This window comes from Pongo pygmaeus, chromosome 21 (assembly GCF_028885625.2).
Source record: "Pongo pygmaeus isolate AG05252 chromosome 21, NHGRI_mPonPyg2-v2.0_pri, whole genome shotgun sequence".
Taxonomy (NCBI): Eukaryota; Metazoa; Chordata; class Mammalia; order Primates; family Hominidae; genus Pongo; species Pongo pygmaeus.
The window spans coordinates 46,976,247-46,999,176 of NC_072394.2; the positions used below are offsets into that span (position 1 = coordinate 46,976,247).

At 44.4% G+C, this 22,930-nt stretch overlaps 1 long non-coding RNA gene and 1 pseudogene across 1 annotated transcript; both read right to left on the reverse strand.

Moving 5' to 3' along the window:
- Window positions 1–1,519: 1,519 nt before the first annotated feature.
- On the reverse strand, window positions 1,520–17,440 carry LOC129021344 (uncharacterized). Its single transcript, XR_008496039.1, has 3 exons — window positions 17,261–17,440; window positions 14,323–14,381; window positions 1,520–1,709 (listed from the first exon to the last, which is right to left on the reverse strand). It is a non-coding gene; the product is annotated as an uncharacterized LOC129021344 (long non-coding RNA).
- A 1,192-nt stretch (window positions 17,441–18,632) lies between these two features.
- Window positions 18,633–19,038, reverse strand: LOC129021581 (large ribosomal subunit protein eL43-like; annotated as a pseudogene).
- Window positions 19,039–22,930: the final 3,892 nt, after the last annotated feature.

Consider the following 22,930-nt stretch of genomic DNA (forward strand, 5'->3'; position numbering starts at 1 on the left):
GGCCTTAACTCCTGTCTTAGCCTCACTTATATGGCTCCAGCTATCTCTGGGTCAAGTAACACCATTCTCTCTCTCACCCCTTTGGCCTTGGGGTGCTAACAGCTCCCCACTGTTGCCAGTCCCTGCATGTCTCACCTCTGCAAACACTTCCTTCATTAAGTTTGCTTCAGTTAAGCCAGCGGTTCACAATCTGGGGTGACTTTGCCCCCAGGGGACATTCGGTGATATCTGGAGACACTTTAGGTTGTCATGACTGGTAGAGAAGATGCTACTGGCAGAGGCAACAGATAGTGCTAACCATCCTACCCCGCACAGGACATCCCCCGCAACAGAATTAGCCAGCCCCAAGTATCAATAGCACTGAGACTTTGGGTCTCCCACTGCTCCCTGCCTGAAGCCCGACAGTTCATGGCTGGGATCCTGGCCTCCTGCTGCCCTCTCTGCCTTGTGGTGTGATCTGCCAGTTTCCACACTGCTGTTGATCTCCTCTTAGTGACACAGAGATGAAAAGACCCCATCCTTGCCCTCAAGCTGGCCATAGTGCAGTGGAGAGAGACCCTGGTGAGCAGGGTTCCCCAGCAGCCTCAAGTCCTTGAAGGCAAAGTCTCTTTGTCAGTCACCACATAGCCCCAGTAGTAGGAGAGCAGCAGACATTTGCCAATTGAAACAAAAGTTCCTTTAAAAATGTCTTAAAACAAGGCCAGGTGAACTGCTTGAACCCCTGAGGCAGAGGTTGCAGTGAACCAACACTGCACCACTGCACTCCAGCCTGGGTGACAGAGTGAGACTCTGCCTCAAAAAATATAGGTGCGTTTGAACAAATATTTACTGTCAAAATAATAATTAAAAAACCAAATAAATCAAACCAAAAATAACAATAACTTGTTTTATAGGGTTTAAAAGGAAAAAAGAATATACATGACAACAATGGCACGCAAATTGGGAAAATAAATTTAATAAATAAAAATAAATAAAAAAAAAAAAACAAGGCCAGGTGCGGTGGCTCACACCTGTAATACCAGCATTTTGGGAGGCCAAGGTGAGTGGATCACCTGAGGTCAGGAGTTTGAAACCAGACTGGCCAACATGGTAAAACCCTGTCTCTACTAAAAATACCAAAAAAAAAAAAAAAAAAAAGGCAGCTGGGCATGGTGGTGAGTGCCTGTAATCCCAACTACTCGGGAGGCTGAGGCAGGGAGAATTGCTTGAACCTGGGAGGTGGAGGTTGCAGTGAGCTGAGATTGCACCACTGCACTCCAACCTGGGTGATAAAGCAAGACTCTGTCCCAAAAAAAAAAAAAAGTCTTAAAACAGACAGAAGGTTAGACTCAATGGCTAAACAAGACCCAGGAAACCCTGGTGAGTTTCCCTGTAACAAAAGTTCCAAGGAAACCACAGTGAGGCAAAGATGTACAGAATGAATGAATTCTAGTCCCAGGGGTATGGGTGGGTGAGTGGGACAGAAGACAACTATGAGCATCCCATCTCTAAAATGGCTACAGTGGTAGAACCCACCTCCTAAGATTGTATGAGATTAAATTTAATGAAAATCACTTACAGTGTTACCTAGTGCATGGTAAGCACCAGATAAACAGTATCCACCAGCCACCTGGAGGAAATGATGGGGCAGTGGCTTCAAGACGGGTCTAGGGAAGAGCTCTGCTGCTAATATTGGACTGGTTCGCACCCCTGGGCCTCGCTTTCCCAATCTGTAGTGTGAGGAAAATGTAAGCAAGATTAGTGTTTTGCAGAAATTATATCATAGGGATGCTTGAGAAGGGTTCCACAATACGTAGTGCAAATATCATTTTCAACATCAAACCTGTAATTTAATAAAAGTAAAAGGTCAGTCTGTTAAACTGGAGTGAAATATTACCGTCAGGCAGGGCTAGGGTGAGCAACTCATCCTCTTTTGCCCAGGACTTGTCTAGTTTTAGCTCTGAAAGTCCTGTGTCCTGAAACTCTCCCTCAGTCTCAGCAGATTAGGATGGCTGGTCACCCCAGCAGGTCAAATCATCAGCTTGCCCATACTGGTTTTAAAGATAATAAATAGCTAGCTGCCCGACACAGTGGCTCACACCTGTAATCCCAGCACTTAGGGAGGCTGACTAGGGCAAATCACTTGAGGTCAGGAGTATGAGACCAGTCTGGCCAACATGGCGAAACCCCGTCTCTACTAAAAACACAAAAATTAGCTGGGAGTGGTGGCAGATGCCTGTAATTCTACCTACTTGGGAGGTTAAGGCAGGAGAATCGCTTGAACCCAGCAGGCAGAGGTTGCAGTGAGCCAAGATCGTGCCACTGCACTCCAGCCTGGGCAACAGAGCGAGACTCCATCTCTAAATAAATAAATGAATGAATGAATGAATGAATAAATAAATAAATAAATAAATAAACAAACGATATATGTTGAATACTTATTTTGTGCCAGGCGCTGACTTTACAAGTATTAGCTCATTTAATCTTTATAAGAACCCAGCGGCCAGGCGTGGTGGCTCACGCCTGTAATCCCAGCACTTTGGGAGGCAGAGGCGGCGGATCACAAGGTCAGGAGATCGAGACCATCCTAGATAACATGGTGAAACCCCATCTCTACTAAAAATACAATAAAATAGACGGGCGTGGTGGCAGGCGCCTGTAGTCCCAGCTACTCGGGAGGCTGAGGCAGGAGAATGGCGTGAATCCGGCAGGCGGAGTTTGCAGTGAGACAACCAGCCTGGGCGACAGAGCGAGACTCCCTCTCAAAAAAAAAAAAAAAAAAAAAAGAACCCAGCAAGGTAAATATTAACATCTCTCTTTATACAGTGGCACAGAAAGTTTCTGTAATTGCCTGAGTTCACACAACTCCTGAGTAGTAAAGCCAGGATTTGATTCCAGGCCATCTGGGTCCAGAGTTGCCATATTTAATTTGACCTCTACTATATATTTGAATATATTTTTATTTCTTATATTTTGAGACGAAGTCTCGCTCTGTTGCCCAGGCTGGAGTGCAGTGACATGATCTCAGCTCACTGCAACCTCTACCTCCTGGGCTCAAGCAATTCTTCATCCTCAGCCTCCCAAGTAGCTGGGATTACAAGCATGCACCACCATGCCCAGCTAATTTTTGTATTTTTAGTAGAGATGGAGTTTCACCATTTTGGCCAGGCTGGTCTCAAACTCCTGACTTCAAGTGATCTGCCCACCTCGGCCTCCCAAAGTGCTGGGATTACAGGCGTGAGCCACCACACCAGGCAAATACATTTTTAAAACATCTTTGGAGACAGTAATAATATCAATAATGATGATAATAATAATAATGGAAATATATTTTAAAACACTTTTGAAATAGTAATAATGACAATACATTTTTGAACACTGAAATATGCCTCCCAAAGTTTAACACTATGGAGGCCACATATAAACTAACTTAAGCTGCTTGATTAGCCCATTGTTGTGCAGACCTTAGAATAAAGCATTTTTGGCCACTTCTGCTGAATTAAAGCTAGAATGGAAGACTCAAATGTTTACAGGGCCAGGTGGGTGATGTCAGTGAGTGGTTTTAGGGCAACAGGGAGTGGTGGGGACTGTGGCAAATGGGAATGGAATGCATGAGCTGAGAAGATGCAGCCAGGACTCAACTCCAGGCACTTGGAACTGGGGACCAGCAATGGCAGATCCTTCAGGAGGAGACAAACATCCATCTTCATCAGCAACTAATTCAATGAAAGCAATACAAAAACACAAGGTGTGTGAAACAAAACGTGCCTGTGGGTCAAACCCAGTTCCTGCTCTCCTTCCACCGCTGCCCTGCCCAAATTGAATGTATGCTCAGATTATCAGGAAACTGTTAACAACAACAACCACAACAACACTGGCCAGGTGCGGTGGCTCATGACTGTAATCCCAGCACTTTGGGAGGCTGAGGCAGGTGGATCACGAGGTCCGGCCAAGATGGTAAAACCCCGTCTCTATTAAAAATACAAAAATTAGCCAGGCATGGTGGTGGGCACCTGTAACCCCAGCTACTCGGGAGGCTGAAGCAGAGAATTGCTTGAACCCGGGAGGTGGAGGTTGCAGTGAGCCGAGATTGCACCACTGCACTCCAGCCTGGGTGACAGAGCAAGACTCTGTCTCAAAAAAAAAAAAAAAAAATACTATTTGAAACTGTGGCATATTCATTCAATGGAACACTATACAGCAATAAGAATAAACTCTAGCTATGAAAAATATGCATGAATCTCACAAACATAAGACAGACACAAAAGACTACATCCTGTGTTATTCCATTTCTTTAACATTTAACAACAGACAGGACTCATCTCTGGTGTCAGGAGTCAGGCTTGTGGTCACCCTGAGAGGGGTGCTAGTGAGTGATTGGGAGGGGCAAAGGGAAGACTTCTGGGAGCCTGGCCAGGTTCCATTTCTTCATCTGGGTCCCAGTGGCATGGGGGTTCTGTTTGCGATGATTCATTGAGCTGCACACTTGAGTTTTGTGCATTTTTTGATGTCTGTCTTTTGGTTTTTGTTTTCTTTTGAGTTGAAGTATTTGTCACCCAGGCTGGAGTGCAGTGGCACCATCACAGCTCACTGCAGCCTCCACCTCCTGAGGCTCAGGCAATCCTCCCACCTCAGCCTCCCGAGTAGCTGGGACTACATACAGGCACGTGCCACATGCCTGGCTAATTTATTATTATTATTTGTAGAGGCACGGGGTCTTGCTATGTTGCCCAAGCTAGCCTCCAACTCCTGGGCTCTAGTGATCCTCCCAACTCAGCATCCCAAAGTGTTAGGATTACAGGCATTAGCCATCATGCCCAGCCATATGTGTGTTTTACTTCAAAATTTATGTAAAAATTTTTGAAACACATACACAGAAACCATTACCATTTGGAAATATTTCTCTGGACAAAGCAGGATTGTGTTTGGATAGAAGGGAAAACAAATGAGGAAATAATCCATTCCAAGTATGGGAAGCATCTGACAACCCTTTGCCGAACAGGTGAAAAGAATACAATTGTCAGGGCTGGGCTCACCATTGCACTCCAGCCTGGACAACAGAGCCAGACCCTGTTTCAAAAAAAAAAAAAACGAAAAAACAAAAGTGTCTCCTTGGAGAGGCCTTTCTAGGAAGCAACCTTCCCAGTTACTTCCTCTTAGGGTACTATAACTTCCCCTTAGGAAATGCTGATTACAGTCTGCAATTCCCTTGTTTATTTGGGGTTTTCTTTATTTCTTTTTTCCTTTTCTTTTCTTTTTTTTTTTTTTTTTTTGAGATGGAATCTCACTCTGTCACCCAGGCTGGAGTGCAGTGGCAAGATCTCAGCTCAATGCAACCTCTGCCTCCTGGGTTCAAGCGATTCTCCTGCCTCAGCCTCCCAAGTAGCTGGGATTATGGGCACCCACCACCATGCCTGTCTATTTTTTTGTATTTTTAGTAGAGACGGGATTTCACCATGTTGGCCAGGCTGGTCTTGAACTCCTGACCTCCGGTGATCCGCCTGCCTCGGCCTCCCAAAATGCTGGGATTATGGACTTGAGACACTGTGCCCGGCCCTTTTTTTTCCTTTTTTTAGCTTATTGTTTATCTCCCCTTCATGAAGGCAATGATTTTGCCTGTCTTATCCATCACCTGGCACATAGTAGGTGTCACAACATATTTATTAAATGAATGAAGAGAAGAAGGGAGGGAGAGAAGGAAGAACATCTGAGTGGATAATTGGGAGTTAACAAGGCAAAGCTGGGGGCGGTTGGAAGCTGTGAAGACCGATGGGACTAGAGATGAGAGACCAGGGGGTGCGGCAGGCAAGATGATGTCCATTTTACAGATAAGGCATCTGAGGCTCAGAGATGGCAAGGGGCATAACCAAGTCATCCAGTGGGACAGGTCCTGGATGAATCCAGGTTCCGACTCAAGAGTCAATAGAACCTCAGTTACTGAGCACCCATCTGTACTAACTGATGAGGGGAGTACTGTTATTCCTTCCTAAGGCACAGCCAGGAACAGTGGTTCATGCCTATTAATCTCAGAATTTTGGGAGGCCGAGATGGGAGGATTGCTTGTGGCCAGGAGTTCAAGACCAGCCTGGGCAACATAGTAAAACCCCCATCTCTACCAAAAAAGATTTTTCGAGTTAGCTGGGCTCGGTGATGCCTGCCTGTAGTCCTAGCTGCTCAGGAGGTTGGGGCAAGAGGAACACTTGAGCCCAGGAGCTCAAGGCTGCAGTGAGCTATGATCAGACCACGCACTTCAGCCTGGGCAACAGATCAAGACCATGTCTCTTAAAAAAAAAAAAAAAAAAAAGGTTGGGGGAGCCGGGCACGGTAGGTCACACCTATAATCCCAGCACTTTGGGAGGCCTAGGCGGGTGGATCACCTGAGGTCAGGAGTTAGAGACCAGCCTGACAAACATGGAGAAACCCCATTTCTACTAAAAATACAAAATTAGCTGGGCGTAGTGGTGCATGCCTATAATCCCAGCTACTCAGGAAGCTGAGGCAGGAGAATCGCTTGAACCTGGGAGGCAGAGGTTGCAGTGAGCCAAGATCGCACCATTGCACTCCAGCCTGGGCAACAAGAGTGAAACTCCATCTCAAAAACAAAACAAAACAAAACAAAACAAAAAGGACCTAAGGCACAGAGAGTTTGAGTGACTTGCCTAAGGTCGCACAGCTAAGAAGCAGCCAAGCCTCAGGGCTTTCGTCTACTCTGAATGGCTATCCTCCACCACCCACACTGCCTTGCTGCCAACTCTCTGCTCGGACCCCAGCACAGTCCATGAATTCAAACCCTAACCCTTTCTAGAGCTTTGGGTAAAGCCAGGAAATTCCATGAAACCCCTTCAAGGCCTGGGTTCCAGTTCCCCCAACTCCAAACCAAAAGAGAGCAAAACTAGCCCTCCTTGCAAGGTGGCTGTGAGAAAACAGTGATAAAAATTAATTATAGGACTTGTATGTAATAAAAATAATTGCAGGGCTCCTGGCAAACAGCCCAGCTCTAGAGATACGGACTGATGATAGCAGGCATTTATGGCCCCGCGGCCCAGCCTTTCTGAGGCTGGGGTGATAGAAGCCAGGTCACGAGGTGGGGGTGGTCAGAGGCAGGAAACTCCCAGGAGCCCTTGCTGCGGAGAGGCCTGGGCCTGTCTCCGATGCAGACTGCACAGTGATTTCAGGGACGCTTGGAAGGACACTCCCCTAGCCTGGTGGGTCACCATTCGTTATCCATCTGGTTGGGTCTGATGTTGCTTGCTGTTTGCCTTTCTAAAAACCTGCAAACAAGGCCAGGTGTGGTGGCTCACACCTGTAATCACAGCACCTTGGGAGGCCAAGGTGGGCAGATCACTTGAGGTCAAGGGTTCAAGACCAGCCTGGCCGACATGGTAAAACCCCGTCTCTACTAAAAATACAAAAATTAGCTGGGCATGGTGGCGGGTGCCTGTAATCCCAGCTACTCAGGAGGCTGAGGCAGGAGAATCACTTGAACCCAGGAGGCGGAGTTTGCAGTGAACCAAGATCGTGCCATTGCACACCAGCCTGGGCCACAGAGTGAGACTCTGTCTCAAAATAAATAAATATAAGAACCTGTAAATAATGAGCACTTTACAGTGACTTCATTCATTCATTAATTCTCAAGGCCCCAAGGATAGGCAGGGAGCAGATTTTGGTGGTGGTGGAGGTGGAGCAAGGCCGAGAGGAGACAGTGGTTCATTCTTCCTCTATCCAATGGATATTTATTAAGGGCCACTTCATGCCAGGTGCCTCGCTGGTGGAAGGTAGTGACAGGGACACCAGGGACTTGCCCAGGATCACAGGGAGTCCTAGGGTGGGAGGAAGTCAGGGCTGGTCCCTGGGTCCTCAACACCAAGGACAGTAGTCTCATTGCCACAAAAAAAAAAAGACCGGAGTGGTTTGTCCCTTTGGCAAAATGACTCCCTCCTAGGATTCTAGCCTTCTCTGCAGGCGTTCACAGTTAATTCTTAAAGACATCAAAAACCCATATTAGAACTCTAGTAATTTTTTTAAATGAAAACGGAACCTACTTATCACAAAAGCTCAACCAATAAAGAGAAGTACAAATAAGAAAGTTCAAAACGTGGAAATTTTACTACCCAGAGAAAAACGCTCTTAGCAGAGGTAGCAGAGCTAAGCGGTCAAGAGCACAGACTCAGACCAAAGTGCCCAGGGCCATGTGCTGGCTTGCAACCTAACCATGCTAGAGTGTAGCCCCTCCTCTGCCTATTTCTTTACCTGCAAAACTGTATAATGGCAGCATCTGTCACACATAGGGCATTAAATGTTAGGAGCATGAAACAAGCTAACCATTTGTGGAGTGCTTAGCACAGCACCCAACACGAATAAGTGCTATTTAAAGGGTTGTTCAGTGTATCCCCAGACGGGGCTCCATGCAGACATACCACACCTGCTTATGGTCTTAGGACCTGATTATATATATATATATGTGTGTGTGTGTGTGTGTGTGTATACACACATATATACATATATATACACACATATACACACTAAGTAAGATATTCCAGGCACCTTGCCATGTCTATAAGCTTCTTTCTATAAGTAAGAATTTGATTTAGGCTGGAGACAGTGGCTCACACCTGTAATCCCAGCACTTTGGGAGGCCAAGGCAGGAGGATCACTTGAGCCCAGGAGTTTGAGACCAGCCTGGGCAACTTAGTGAGACCTCCCTAAGGTGTTGCAACGTGCAGCTGTAGTCCCAACTAATTGGGAGGCTGAGGTGGGAGGATCGCTTGAGCCTTGGGAGGCAGAGGTTGCAGTGAGCCAAGATTGCGCCACTGCACTGCAGCCTGGGCAACAGAGTGAGACCCTATCTCAAAAAAATAAAAAGAATGTACGTTTTATATCGGTAGAAACTATCTGGCTGTTTCAGGTCCTAAAAAAGTGCTTGGCACATAATAGATGTGCAAAAAAAAAATGTTGAATGAATAAATGGCTCTAATGTAGTCAATATCCATGACAAAGAGATCTGTTACAAACTGGGTGTGTGACTTTGAGCAAGTATCTTCAAGCCTCTGAACTTCAGTCTTCTCCTAGGGTATGACACAGATAACATGTGCTGAGTTAACTCTGTGCTGGGACTAATTTGAAGTGGTTTATATGGAATATCTCCTTTAAACCATACAACAGCATTTGAGGTAGTATTATTAGTCCATATTAACGTTGAGTTAGCTGAGGCATAAGGAGATTAAGTAACCTGGCTAAGGTCACAAGTAAGAGGTGGAGCTAACAGACAAATCCCCCAGGCCTCTGATACCACAGTGCATCCACTTACCACCACTCTACACTGCTTTTCTAAGATAACCCACCCTTAGCCACCGACAGTAGAAGGAATAAATACATGGTACATTTGTACAATAGAACACTATACAGCAATTGAGTGGCTCATGGGCTGGGAACTGTGGCTCATGCCTGTAATCCCAATACTTTGGAAGGCTGAAGCAGGTGGATTACTTGAGCTCAGGAGTTTGAGACCAGCTTGGGCAATATAGCAAGACCCCCATCTCTAAAAAAAAAAAAAAAAAAAAAGAAGAAGAATACTATACAGTGATTAAGAAGAGCACAGTGAGGCCAGGTGCAGTGGCTCATGCCTGTAATCCCAGCACTTTGGGAGGCCAAGGCGGGTGGATCATGAGGTCAGGAGTTTGAGACCAGCCTGGCCAACATGGTGAAACCCTGTCTCTACTAAAGATATAAAAAAAAAAATTAGCCAGGCATGGTGGCACGTGCCTGTAATCCCAGCTACTTGGGAGGCTGAGACAGGAGAATCGCTTGAACCCGGGAGGCGGAGATTGCAGTGAGCTGAGATCGCGCCATTGCACTCCAGCCTGGGTGACAGGGCAGGACTCTATCTCAAAAAAAACACGACATCCTGGATTTTTATGGCAACCCCAAAGTTTGCATATGTATGATTCCATTTATGTGAAATTCAGGAATAAGCAAAACGAATAAATGGTAATAGAATTAGGAGCATGGTTTCCTTGGGTGAGAGTAGGAGTGAATAGGAAGGATATTAGAAAAGCTTTACATCTTGATCTGGATGGAGGTTACCTGTGTGTATACACATGTAACAATTCACCAAGCTGTACGCTTGATGTTTTTACCTTTTACAACACTTGTGAATTACATACAACTCCATAAAAAAATTTTTAGGCCGGTTGCAGTGGCTCACGTCTGTAATCCCAGTACTTTGGGAGGTCAAAGACCAGCTTGGGCAACATGGCAAGACTCTGTCTCTACAGAAAAATAAAAAAATCAGCCAGGTATGGTTGTGCATACTCGTAGTCCCAGCTTCTTGGAAGGCTGAGGCAGGAGGATCGCTTGAGCCCAGGAGATCTCAGCTACTGTAAGCCGCAATTGTGCCACTGCACTCCAGCCCGGGCGACAGAGTGAGACCCTGTCTCAAAAAAATTATATATATGTATGTATATATATAATACACAAATTTTTTAAATCCCACAGAGTGATATGCCCTATTATAAAATCTTTGATAATATTATCTAACTGATGGGATGTTTGCAAGGTTAAAATGTGATAAAGTTTGTGACTCTCTTGCTACATTTTAGGCTCTCATAGTAAGAACTCAATGTTAAATTAAACAGCATTGTTAAATTTAACAGCAGCATTCATATAGCATCGTTATTATCATGGCTTTTTGTATTTCTCTCTATTGCTGATAGACTGGAGCGCCCTCGAGTGTTTAATTTGTTATAGTACCTCAGTTATTACAAAGAGCACCCTAAACCCGAGTTTGTAGTCTCAATGCCAAAGGGCAATGCTTTTCTTTTCTTTCACTCCAGTGCCACATAAAAAAGGACCAGAACATGACCTCCTGGGAGCAAAGAAACACCAGGTTGCCTAAGGAGAGGTGAACTGGCCCAGGTTGGAAACAGAGCAGGTCAAATCTCCCGCGCTGCTCAGTGGTGGGATCACGCCTGTGAATAGCCACTGCAGTCCCAACTGTGAGACTCTGTCTCTTAAAAAAAAAAAAAAGTAGCAAAATTCACATCAAATCAATGGGTCCCAAGGCCAACTCAAGCCCCGCCCATGATCACTCCCTGAAATGTGTCAGAAAGAAGGCGGAAGGGAACACGCAGCTCTACCTCCCTTTGATGCAAGCACATTGCAAATATCATCTCGTTTCACAGGAACTCACCTAATATTTGAATGTGGCATGATACGGACTACAAGAATTGCTTTCATATTACTAATAGTCACAGCTAGCTTTCATATTACTAATAGTCACAGCTAGCTTTCATATTACTAATAATAGTCACAGCTAGCTTTCATATTACTAATAATAGTCACAGCTAGCTTTCATATTACTAATAATAGTCACAGCTAGCTTTCATATTACTAATAATAGTCACAGCTAGCTTTCATATTACTAATAGTCACAGCTAGCTTTCATATTACTAATAGTCACAGCTAGCTTTCATATTACTAATAGTCACAGCTAGCTTTCATATTACTAATAATAGTCACAGCTAGCTTTCATATTACTAATAATAGTCACAGCTAGCTTTCATATTACTAATAGTCACAGCTAGCTTTCATATTACTAATAATAGTCACAGCTAGCTTTCATATTACTAATAATAGTCACAGCTAGCTTTCATATTACTAATAATAGTCACAGCTAGCTTTCATATTACTAATAGTCACAGCTAGCTTTCATATTACTAATAATAGTCACAGCTAGCTTTCATATTACTAATAGTCACAGCTAGCTTTCATATTACTAATAGTCACAGCTAGCTTTCATATTACTAATAGTCACAGCTAGCTTTCATATTACTAATAATAGTCACAGCTAGCTTTCATATTACTAATAATAGTCACAGCTAGCTTTCATATTACTAATAATAGTCACAGCTAGCTTTCATATTACTAATAATAGTCACAGCTAGCTTTCATATTACTAATAGTCACAGCTAGCTTTCATATTACTAATAGTCACAGCTAGCTTTCATATTACTAATAATAGTCACAGCTAGCTTTCATATTACTAATAATAGTCACAGCTAGCTTTCATATTACTAATAATAGTCACAGCTAGCTTTCATATTACTAATAATAGTCACAGCTAGCTTTCATATTACTAATAATAGTCACAGCTAGCTTTCATATTACTAATAGTCACAGCTAGCTTTCATATTACTAATAGTCACAGCTAGCTTTCATATTACTAATAATAGTCACAGCTAGCTTTCATATTACTAATAGTCACAGCTAGCTTTCATATTACTAATAGTCACAGCTAGCTTTCATATTACTAATAGTCACAGCTAGCTTTCATATTACTAATAGTCACAGCTAGCTTTCATATTACTAATAATCACAGCTAGCTTTCATATTACTAATAGTCACAGCTAGCTTTCATATTACTAATAGTCACAGCTAGCTTTCATATTACTAATAGTCACAGCTAGCTTTCATATTACTAATAGTCACAGCTAGCTTTCATATTACTAATAATAGTCACAGCTAGCTTTCATATTACTAATAGTCACAGCTAGCTTTCATATTACTAATAATAGTCACAGCTAGCTTTCATATTACTAATAATAGTCACAGCTAGCTTTCATATTACTAATAATAGTCACAGCTAGCTTTCATATTACTAATAGTCACAGCTAGCTTTCATATTACTAATAGTCACAGCTAGCTTTCATATTACTAATAAATAGTCACAGCTAGCTTTCATATTACTAATAGTCACAGCTAGCTTTCATATTACTAATAATCACAGCTAGCTTTCATATTACTAATAGTCACAGCTAGCTTTCATATTACTAATAAATAGTCACAGCTAGCTTTCATATTACTAATAGTCACAGCTAGCTTTCATATTACTAATAATAGTCACAGCTAGCTTTCATATTACTAATAGTCACAGCTAGCTTTCATATTACTAATAATAGTCACAGCTAGCTTTCATATTACTAATAGTCACAGCTAGCTTTCATATTACTAATAGTCACAGCTAGCTTTCATATTACTAATAATCACAGCTAGCGTTCATATTACTAATTAATAGTCACAGCTAGCTTTCATATTACTAATAGTCACAGCTAGCTTTCATATTACTAATAGTCACAGCTAGCTTTCATATTACTAATAGTCACAGCTAGCTTTCATATTACTAATAATAGTCACAGCTAGCTTTCATATTACTAATAATCACAGCTAGCTTTCATATTACTAATAGTCACAGCTAGCTTTCATATTACTAATAGTCACAGCTAGCTTTCATATTACTAATAGTCACAGCTAGCTTTCATATTACTAATAATCACAGCTAGCTTTCATATTACTAATAGTCACAGCTAGCTTTCATATTACTAATAATAGTCACAGCTAGCTTTCATATTACTAATAGTCACAGCTAGCTTTCATATTACTAATAGTCACAGCTAGCTTTCATATTACTAATAGTCACAGCTAGCTTTCATATTACTAATAGTCACAGCTAGCTTTCATATTACTAATAGTCACAGCTAGCTTTCATATTACTAATAAATAGTCGCAGCTAGCTTTCATATTACTAATAAATAGTCACAGCTAGCTTTCATATTACTAATAGTCACAGCTAGCTTTCATATTACTAATAGTCACAGCTAGCTTTCAGCGACAGCTTCCTGTGTCCCAGGTACCCTACTAGGAGCTAGATGTCCATTGTTAGCTTTGATCTTTAAAATGGCCTGTGAGGCATATATTCTTTTGTAGCCTGCTTTTTTCCCTTCAGCAGTACGCTTTGGGCATCTTTCCATGTCAATAAATAGAGCTGGGTCGGAAGTACCTGATTCAAAGGCTGAGAAACTTAAACAGTCAGCAGCCACTGCCCAGGTGAAGATCAATAATAGTTAACATTTATTGAGTGCTTTATTACACACCAGGCCCTCCACTCATTGTTTAAGGTGAACTCTCTCGCATTTGATCCTTGAGGCAATCCCAAGGTAGCTTCTATTATTATTCAGATGGGGAATCTGAAGCCCAGAGAAGCAAAGGAACACAGTCAAGGTCAGACAGCTGGTGTTTAATGGCAGAGGTGGGATTCAAACCCAGGTCCCTCTGATTCAGGCGCTGGGCTCTCAGCCAGCACGTTTGGAGGACAACATGGAGGAGGATGTAAGGGGAGTCTTCGAAGTGGGAAAAGGATCCACTGGCAAAGGCTGAAGACAGGCAGGAGGGTGGTGTGGGCCCAGGCCACTGTCCTCCATGGAAGTGACAGTAAGGCTTCCTGGAGGTGACACCCTTTGGACTAATTCTATGTCTCCAGCCAATAAAGGAGGTCTTTTTATAACTTACCAGTTCCTGGGCATATGTCCAGTGAGACATACGTGGGTTCAAATCTTCATTGTGCCACTCTAGTTTAAAAAAAAAATCAGCGTTATCGCCAGACACAGTGGTTCACGTCTATAATTCCAACACTTTGGGAGGCCAAGGCAGGCGGATCACCTGAGGTCAGGAGCTCGAGACCAGACTGGCCAACATGGTGAAACCCCATCTCTACTAAAAATACAAAAATTAGCTGGGCGTGGTGGTGCACACCTGTAATCCCAGCTACTCAGGAGGCTGAGGCAGGAGAATCGTTTGAACCCAGAAGGTGGAGGTTGCAGTGAGCCAAGAACGTGCCACTGCATTCCATCCAGCCTGGGTGACAAAGTTAGACTCAGTCTCAAAAATAAAAATAAAAAATAAACAGCATTGTTGAGATATAATGATGTTCAATAAACTAAACATACTTAAATTGAATAATTTGATGAGTTTCAACATATGTACATACCCAAGGAACCATCATCACAATCAAGATGCCAAGTGTTTCCATTGCTTCCAAAAGCTTCATGCTCATTTGTAAGTCATCCCCCATTCATCCCACCACCCCAGTCCCAGGCAACCATCACCACTATAGGTTGCTTTCTTTCACTATAGATGGCTTTACATTTTCTGGGATTTTATAGAAATGAAATAATGCTATATGTACTCTGTCTTTTTTTTTTTTTTTTTTGAGACAGAGCCTCTCTCTGTTGCCCAGGCTGGAATGCAGTGGTGAAATCTCGGCTCACTGAAACCTCTGCCCCCTGGGGGTTCAAGCAATTCTCCTGCCTCAGCCTCCCTAGTAGCTGGGATCACAGGCATGCGCTACCATACCTGGCTAATTTTTTTTTTTTTTTTGTATTTTTAGTAGTCTCGAACTCCTGGCTTCAGGTGATCCGCCCACCTCAGCCTCCCAAAGTGCTAGGATTACAGGCGTGAGCCGCTGCGCCCGCAAATATGTACGCTTTCTGTCTGGCTTCTCTCATTCAGTCATGAACCACCATGCCCTGCCATTTTGCCATTACTTTTAATGGCAAAAACCGCAATTATTTTTGCACCAACCTAATAGATCTCACAGGTGAAGCACAGTAGCTCACACCTGTAATCCCAACACTTTGGGAGGCTGAGATGAGCAGATCACTTGAGCCCAGGAGTTTCAGACCAGCGTGGGCCACATAGCGAAACCGTGTCTCTACTAAACACCAAAAAATTAGCCAGGCATGGTGGTGTGTGCCTGTCTGTAGTCTCAGCTATTCAGGAGGTTGAGGTGAGAGAATCTCTTGAGCCCTGAGGTCGAGCTGCAGTGAGCCGTGATCACACCACTGCACTCCACTTTGTCTCAAACAAACAAAGAAAGATACAGAAGCCACAGTTTCTTTACCCATGCTCCTGGGCATGTCATTGTTTCCCCCAGTTTTTGCCTATTACAAATAAAACTGCTATGAACACTCATGTACATGTCTTTGAGTGGACAAACGCTTTCATTACCCAGGAATACCATTGCTGGTCACATAAGCGTGTGTTTAACTTTTTAAGAAACTGCAAACTACTTCCCAGTCTGGCCTTTTTAATTATAGTCATTTTAAATGCACTCATTTTTTTAAACCTGTGGATCTAATAGATGGTTTCTTAGACTGTCCGGACCTCAGTGTTTTCATGTGTAAAATGGAGATAATTAGCCGGGTGCGGTGGCTCACGCCTGTAATCCCAGCATGAGGCAGGCAGATCACGAGGTCAAGAGATCGAGACCATCCTGGCCAACATGATGAAACCCCATCTCTACTAAAAATACAAAAATTAGCTGGGCATGGCGGCGTGCACCTGTAGTCCCAGCTACTCGGGAGGCTGAGGCAGGAGAATCGCATGAACCCAGGAGGTGGAGGTTGCAGTGAGTCAAGATCGTGCCACTGTACTCCAGCCTGGCAACAGAGCGAGACTCCATCTCAAAAAAAAAGGAGATAATTACATCAGTTTTGAAAGGTAGTGAAGACAGAGTGAACTAGCACATAAGCACATATGCAGCACATAGAACAGGGACCGGGACATAGTAGGGGTTCCATAAGGGGTGGGTTTTTTTTGTTGTTGTTGTTTTTGAGATGGAGCCTCGTGCAGTGTTGCAATCTCAGCTCACTGCAACCTCCGCCTCCCAGGTTCAAGTGATTCTCCTGCCTCAGCCTCCCGAGTAGCTGGGATTACAGGCACGCACCACCACGCCTGGCTAATTTTTGTATTTTTAGTGGAGACAAGGTTTCACCATGTTAGCCAGGCTGGTCTTGAACTCCTGACGTCAGGTGATCCACCTGCTTTGGCCTCCCAAAGTGCTGGATTACAGGTGTGAGCCACCAGCCTGGCCAAGGGTGATTATTTTATTACAATTGAACCATAGCCATCCTATGATCTGGCCACTTAGCCCAGGATACAGCATCCTCAACTAGATGGCAAAAAGCCACTTCCTTTGCACTTAGTTAGTGCTGTTAGCCTGGAGGAATAACAATAGCACCATCAATTGTACCAGGCACTATCCTAGGTGCTTTTGTATGTTGAATCCTTGCAAAGCCCTGTGAGGTGGGTTTGCCTTCTGTATGACAGATGAGAAAACTGGGATGTAGTAACTAGTCATTGGCCAAGGTCACACAGCAGTGAAGTAATGGTGCTGTGATTTGAATCTATGTAGTTTGATTTAGGATCTAGAAGTTTCGCTAATGGATTACCTAGCTCAGACCTAGTGAAAGAGCCCAGTCACAAAAGCACCTCCTGATGCCCAGAATCATTTTCAACTCCTCAAACACAGAGCCTGAAGCAAAGATTAGGTACTGTGTGATTTATAAAGGAAAGAACCTGTAAGGGATGAAGGGAAGAAAGACAGGGAGGGAAACAAGCAAAGATGTGGTCTCAGGTACAGTCTAGCAAAAAGGCTGGCTTTGTGTACCTCTGTACGAGTCAGCTGTTGGCTGCCAGCCACCCTGTGGGTGAGGGGAATAAACTCCAGGGTGAGGTGATTCCTGAGATGGCAGTTCTCCATCGAAATGGAAATAGTAAGCCATTAGAAGCCAACAACTGAAGCATCTGGGGGGATGGTGTTGGTGTGCTAGCCCATGAAGGGCTCAAGAGGTTCCCAGAGGCACACTTCTTGCCTGGCTAATGAACCAAGTTCTAGAACATTCTAGAACATTCACTTCCTAGACTTGTTTTGGAGAATCCTCCTTCTTACTGAGACCAGCATGTTGAACAAACCTGGCCTGTGACATAATCAAAGCACACCTTAATTTGTATCTCCCAGTGTCCCTTCTAAGATGTATTTGGTGGAGAAACATTTTCCCTGCCACTGGGTGAAATCTCCCCATTATTCTTCTGCTTGTTCTGAGGAAACAGGCAATTCTATGGTCACTTTAGGTCACAAACACAACCTCAATTTAGAAATGAGAACGTCCAGTCAAGCTTCTAACCAAAATTCCCAGTTTGATTTGGATTTAAACCTTCTCCCCTCGCCCTCAGGCCTGCTGCAGGGAGGCGGTGTGGGTGGCTCCTTCTCTATCTCTCCTTCCCTCACCCACATGTGGGGTACTGTGGGGGGGTATTGGAGATGACAAGGGGAGAGAAAGGGTCTCCCTTGAGCTGCCACCACCCTGGCTGGCTTCAAGCTGCCACTTTCTGTCGTGGGCTCCGTGGAGACGGCCACTGTCACAGGGGCCCTCTCACTCTTGACCTTGGGGGATGCACCTCTCCTCATAGGGGTCCCTTGCAACTCCTTTGTCAGCCTTTAGGAACCCAACATCCAACTCAAGCTTCTTGCTGCTGCCACACCTCTGCCCCTCCAGGAGGCTCTAGGGGACAGGACCCAACAGGACCCCTTGTAGGTGCTCTCTGCCAACGCTGGTCCATGGGAAACACTCCAGCCAGCAGCCTGTGCCCTGAAAGTCCTGGGAATGTGGCTTACGTTAGCACGCCCACATTGTGGCTCCTTCACTGATTCAGCCAGGCAGCCCGTTTCTCTCAGCCTCTAGATGTCCATGCCCACATGAGACCACTGGGCCCCCTCATAACGGCCACATATTAACCTCTACATATAGAGGCCCCTCTCATGGAAGATCCCCCATGACCCCATTCCACCCTTCCAGGGAGATGGTCACCAAAGAACTCTTTCTTCCTCTTCCCATCCTAGGAGAATGTGGTGGGTATGGGGTAATAGTAAATGTAGGGGTTTTGGGTAGCCATGGCCAAATTTTAGCAGCTGTGGGTTTGGACTGGGCTCTTTTTTTGTTTGTTTGTTACATAAATTAACCCATTTATTACAGGCCAGTGATGTCTCAAAGAGTAGAGGAGCGTCTACTGGTCTTTCAACTCCTTCAGGCTTCTGATGGCGGACTTTACCGTGATAGCAGAAGTGGTATTGTATGTCCAGGCACCGCCAGCCACTGTCTTCATGCAGGAACCACAGTGCCAGATCTCCACAGCTCATCTCTTCATCTTGGTTTTGCCACAGAAAGAGCAAGTGTACTTGGCGTGCTGGCTGATTTCAACTTTCTTCACCATTTTCCAGAGGGAGGCCCCATAGCGGGTCCCGTATTTACTGACGATCCCGACTTTCTTGGTACGTTTGGCGATGTCGCCGAGAACCAGGTCCGAGCCCAGAGAGTTGGACTGGGCTTTTAAAAAACAGTTACTGGTTGTCACAGCAGAGCTTTCTAGAAACATCTTACAAGTCATGTCCACCACTCTGAGCCTCAGTTTTTTTATATCCTTACTGGGGGTGGCAGCACCTTACTGGGGGTTTGTGGTGAGGGCTGAGGGAAGTAGTGAATTTGAGAGCTAACACTCCAGAATTTCACAATCACAGACCTGCAAATTCCATCTCCGTGGGACCATTTACAAGTGATGTGGCTTCTCTGAGTCTGTTTACTCCTTTGTTAAATGGAAGAGCTTCTACTCCATTGCATCTCTGTAAGGTTAGTTAAGTGAATACATATAACATGCTTAGCACGGGACCTGGCACCTGGTAAGAACTCAGTCCATGCTGATCGTTATTAATACAATGGTGGGTGGCTGGTACTGACGGAGGGGATGTGGGATCTCCACCCCTTCCATTTCCCTCACTATTCCAGGCCCTGTTTTGGAAATGCTTCAGCCAGGCTGGGATCCAGGGCCCCTGGGAACAGAGAGGACATACTGTACCTCCAAGCAGCCATGCTGACTCAGGTTAGGAAATCAATGTGTGACCACAAAAACACAGCCAGGTTCTTCCCACTTCTGGGAAATCTGCACAGCCAACCCATGGGCATCTCTTTACCCTGTCCCGAGAGGTGGCCAGCTTTGTTCTAGGACCTGATTCTGCAGCTTGTGAGCACAAGGCTGGCACATTGAGAAACAGGAGTCTCTTGCCCCTTAGGGAATCCCAGGCCCAGGGGTCACAAGCTTTGCACGACCTTCTGACTGGGGTCAAACATGTCTGGTGTTTGCCAAGCCTCTGACTTCCCCCAGCCCGCGTCTGGACACTTCTCAAGCCAAGCCAGGCTCCAGACTACTGGTTGGGCAACCCATGACCTCAAACTGGGTCAGACCCATCAGATGAGCATCTGTTTAAGAGTATAGGACACTTTGTTCTTTAGAATCCCAAGGGTCAGAGTATGAACCCTCCCTGTCCCCAATTCAAACTCCTCCCCCACCACCTACTGCCATTTACTTACTCTGTTACTTTGAGCAAGTTTTTCAGCTCTCTGAGTTCTAGTTTTCCTAGCCACCAAATGCAGACTAACAAGTACCTTCACCTTCCAGGGTTTGATGTGAGATTTGGGTAGTGAGTGTCAAAGAATGGCACACACATTAGCAGGCACTCCATAAGGGGGAGTTATTATTGCAAACGGGGGCACTAGACACCAAGTAAAAAACAGTATGGTACATATGCTACAGTGGATGAGAGGGCAGAGCTGAAAGCCAGACTGCCTGGGTTCCAAACCAGGCTGCTGGCCAGGTGCGGTGGCTCATGCCTGTAATCCTAGTACTTTGGGAGGCCAAGGCGGGTGGCTCACTTGAGGCTGGGAATTCGAGACCAACCTGGCCAATATGGCGAAAGCCCATCTCTACTAAAAATACAAATAAAATTAGCCGGGCCTGGTGGCATGTCCCTGTAATCCCAGCTACTCGGGAGGCTGAGGCAGGAGAATAGCCTGAACCCAGGAGGCAGAGGTTGCAGTGAGCCAAGATTGTGCCACTGCACTCCAGCCTGGGCCACAGAGTGAGATGCTGCCTCAAAACAAAACAATACAAAACAAAACAGGCTGCCCTGCCACCTCCTGTGTGGCCACAGGGAATCTCTCTAAGCCTCAGTTTTCTTCTCTGTAAAATGGGAATAATCATAATACAGTTATAAGGATTCAATTAGATTAGTTGCCCTGGAAACAGTGCCTGGCACATAGTATCACCTAATAACCATTAACGATTTTTTATTTTGTTTTATTTTTCCAGTCTCTGCCCCAGTTGGGAAGCATGAACTATTTTTAATTAGCCACACAAGTTAGTAATGTCGGTAATGGTGCTGAAATCACATGGGTCAGTGTTTTGAACAAAATTCACATGGAAGTCATATTTAGTGAGCATCTACCTATATACCTGGTGCTAACAGAAGCCATACATTTAGATACATGTATATGTACATGTAAACACACATATGCACACACACATAGTGTGAAGTAGGTACTGCTGTCCTCATTTTTTAAAACCTTTATATTATAGAGCAAAACAGTTGCAGAAAACCACACAAATTAAATTTGTAGCAGCCAGGTACAGTGGCTCACACCTGTAATCCCAGCACTTTGAGAAGCTGAGGTGATTAGATCGCTTGAGCCCAGGAGTCTGAGACCAACCTGGGGAACACGGCAAAACCTGAAATGCCATCTCTACGAAAAATACATAAATTAGCCAGGCATGGTGGCATGTACCTGTAGCCCCAGTTACTCAGGAGGCTGAAGCAGGAGGATTACTTGAGTCTGGGGAGGTCTGAGGCCACAGTGAGCTGAGATCACCCTACTGTACTCCACCCCAAGCAACAAAGTGAGACGCTATCTCAAAAAAAAAAAAAAAAATTGTAGCTTAGTGAGTTATATCAAGGCAAACACCCTGTAACCACCACCCCGGTCAAAAAACAGAATTTTTTCAGCCACCTCAGGGTTCCCCTCCCCACCTCACCAGGTACTCCATACCAATCACAGTCTATCCCCCCAAAATAATCACTAATCCGACTATTAATTACTTCCTTGCCTTTCTTCATGACTTAATCGTCTGAGTGTGCATTGCTAGATGTTATTGTTTAGTTGAGTCCACTTTTTATTTTTATTTATTTATTTTTTGTTGAGATGGAGTCTCGCTCAACCGCCCAGGCAGTGGCATGATCTTGGCTCACTGCAACCACCGTCTACCGTGTTCAACAGATTCTCCCGTCTCAGCCTCTCCAGTAGCTGGGATTATAGGCACCCACCGTCATACCTGGCTAATTTTTGTATTTTAGTAGAGGTGGAGTTTCTCCATGTTGGTCAGGCTGGTCTCGAACTCCGGACCTCAGGTGATCCGCCCGCCTCGGCCTCCCAAAGTGCTAGCATTACAGGCGTCAGCCACCACTCCCGGCTAAACATATTTGATAAGTTTCAATCAGCTGCAAGTATTGTCTTTGTTGCAGCTAAAATTGTTTCATCCACAGGCTGGCTTATAAGTCCTTTTGCTGTGACCCTGGTAGCCTTTGATAGTTTCCTTGTTAATTGGCATGACAAGATATTCCAGGCTTATTTTGTATATTTCCTGCTACAGATCTGGAATGAGTAATTTCTTCAAGAAGCCTTTTTATTTTTATTAATCAAAACTATTATCTGGGTGCAAGATATGCTCATTGCTACAAGACTGATCATGGTTTAAGTCTTTTTAGTAGCTAGAACTAAGTATTATATGTATGAATACACACACATACATTTCCTTTAAAAATAGTCTCGAGTTCACATTGATATATCCAATGTAAATAGAGTTTTATAGGATGTTTACGAAATCTATTCTGTATTACATCTGTAGTTCCTTTCTTCCACACTTGGAATCTTTCGTTTTCAAGGATACAGGGGCTGATAAAATGGAAAGATGCTATAATTACTGGTTAAAATGACTCAGTAATTCACAGGGGTTAAAAACTCCTTTAAACCTTAGGTTGTGTGGCAAACACCTTACACTCGCCCACTACTGGAGTTGGCAAAACGCTTTCCAGTTTCAGCTGCTGTTTTCCCAAAAACACGTGAATACATGTTGCAATTTTAGCACTCTCCATGTCTCAGGCCCGTCAGACACCTTGCTGCTTCCCTTCTGTTTCTACTGCACAGAGATGCCAATGGCATGCAGGCCTTGTAGCTGTTGGTGATTTGTCCCCACTCGTTTTTTGGAGTTCATGAAGATGTCTTGTCACTTACTTTTGTTGTAAACGTGTTTATGAATTTTTTTCTATTTTTATTTGGGGATTTGGGGAGATTCAAATCTATGCTAGGCATTATTGCCTCCATCCTTCCAGAATTCCCCAGCTGGTATTATTTTCACAAATGAGGAAACTGAGCCCCAGGGGAAATGTGATTTG